At 41.7% G+C, this 2,190-nt stretch overlaps 1 protein-coding gene across 1 annotated transcript in view; it reads right to left on the bottom strand.

The window, feature by feature from the left end:
- The window catches only part of syt12 (synaptotagmin XII), a gene marked incomplete at its 5' end in the record, with an annotated part of 37,439 nt that overhangs the window by 31,611 nt on the left and 3,638 nt on the right, over positions 1-2,190 (bottom strand).

A 2,190-nucleotide genomic window follows, 5' to 3' on the forward strand; every position in this document is an offset into this window, starting at 1 on the left:
GAGTGGATAGTTTTAGGGTCATGTAGGACCTGGAGTGGATAGTTTTAGGGTCAGGTAGGTCCTGGAGTGGATAGTTTTAGGGTCATGTAGGACCTGGAGTGGATAGTTTTAGGGTCAGGTAGGTCCTGGAGTGGATAGTTTTAGGGTCATGTAGGACCTGGAGTGGTTAGCTTTAGGGTCATGTAGGTCCTGGAGTGGATAGTTTTAGGGTCAGGTAGGTCCTGGAGTGGATAGTTTTAGGGTCATGTAGGACCTGGAGTGGTTAGCTTTAGGGTCAAGTAGGTCCTGGAGTGGTTAGTTTTAGGGTTAGGTAGGTCCTGGAGTGGATAGTTTTAGGGTCAGGTAGGTCCTGGAGTGGTTAGTTTTAGGGTCATGTAGGTCCTGGAGTGGTTAGTTTTAGGGTCAGGTAGGTCCTGGAGTGGATAGTTTTAGGGTCATGTAGGACCTGGAGTGGACAATTTTAGGGTCATGTAGGACCTGGAGTGGATAGTTTTAGGGTCATGTAGGTCCTGGAGTGGTTAGTTTTAGGGTCATATAGGACCTGGAGTGGTTAGTTTTAGGGTCATGTAGGACCTGGAGTGGTTAGTTTTAGGGTCAGGTAGGTCCTGGAGTGGATAGTTTTAGGGTCAGATAGGTCCTGGAGTGGTTAGTTTTAGGGTCAGACAGGTCCTGGAGTGGTTAGTTTTAGGGTCATATAGGACCTGGAGTGGTTAGTTTTAGGGTCATGTAGGACCTGGAGTGGTTAGTTTTAGGGTCAGATAGGTCCTGGAGTGGATAGTTTTAGGGTCAGGTAGGTCCTGGAGTGGATAGTTTTAGGGTCAGATAGGACCTGGAGCGGATAGTTTTAGGGTAAGCGGTCAGGGTTAGGCTGTAGAAATTACCAGTAAATGAATGGAAGTCAATGGAATGTCCCCATGAGAGACAAAGTCTGTGTTAATTAGAATATTTTTACAGAATAGCTTCCATAAACAGGGAGAGGCTCCAGAGAATAAAGACAGCTCAGAAGATCATTGGCTGTCCTCTCCCCTCCCTCACAGACATTTACTCATCACGCTGCCTCAGTAGAGCTGAGCAGATCACAAAGCACAGCTGCCACCCAGGCTCTGAGCTGTTTGACTTGTTGCCCTCAGGAAAAGAGCTACAGGTGCACCAGAACAAGAACAAATTCAAGAACAGTTTTTTCCTGAAACCTTACTGAACTCTCACATACACTGACTTCTTGATTTACAATCAATGAGGAACTCACCTACTGTGAAATAAATACATCTGTGGGACACATGTCACTTTATTTTGTAATGATCACCTGCAATACCAGCATAATCCATATACTTCAATATACAGAATGTGCAATATTTAAACAATGTGCCATATTAAACAATGTGAAATACTAAACATTGTGCAATACTAAACAATGGGCTTTAGGGGTCACCTCGAGTTAAATTATCAGGGAAACTGTCTTGGACTCTCAGTCCTCTGATGGGCCTTCGAAGGGACAAGAACTCTGTTCCATTTAGAACTGAATCTAGGCCACCTCAGGTCGCCTTAACCTCTCAAAGGCTTCGCCCTTCTGGTTAAACCCACATTATTTAAGATAAAGAGTTTAAAACTAACACCTTTCTTCAACCTTTTTCTTAACCTTGCCCCTGCCAACTCCTAAGATAAACAGCCTCAAATGTCTGGTGTTTAACATCTAAGCTGACGTTTGTGTTTCTATTTAAGTGTGGTCAACAATTAAGAAGTTAAGAGCTTGTTATTGTTGGTCCCAAAACTTTTTATAGGAAATTAATTATTCACAATCAGGTGTACTCTAGTGATTCTGTATGATTTGTAAATTAAATGATCGCAGATTTATGGTTCAAATCAACATTCACTGACTGAGAGTTACTTTTTGTGTCCATTCATTTTCGCACTAAAGAAATGTTTATCCAAAATAAAAGAGATCCTTGCTAATTAAATTACTCTTATAACCTTGTTATAAGTGTAAGAATAAACCCTTACATAAATAAACTTGAAGTGTGCCATGACATGATGTTCCTGTGATTTTCTCACATTTGTAAACACAGATACTTGAACAGTCACAACTTATTCACAACACAGTTTAAAACAATCTTTGTGCTCCAAGTTCCAGGCCTCCATGATCTCATGGAAGTCATTATCAGTGTATGTTTGAAGTGACATCATCTTGTAATC

This window comes from Austrofundulus limnaeus, unplaced genomic scaffold (assembly GCF_001266775.1).
Source record: "Austrofundulus limnaeus strain Quisiro unplaced genomic scaffold, Austrofundulus_limnaeus-1.0 Scaffold1039, whole genome shotgun sequence".
NCBI lineage: Eukaryota > Metazoa > Chordata > Actinopteri > Cyprinodontiformes > Rivulidae > Austrofundulus > Austrofundulus limnaeus.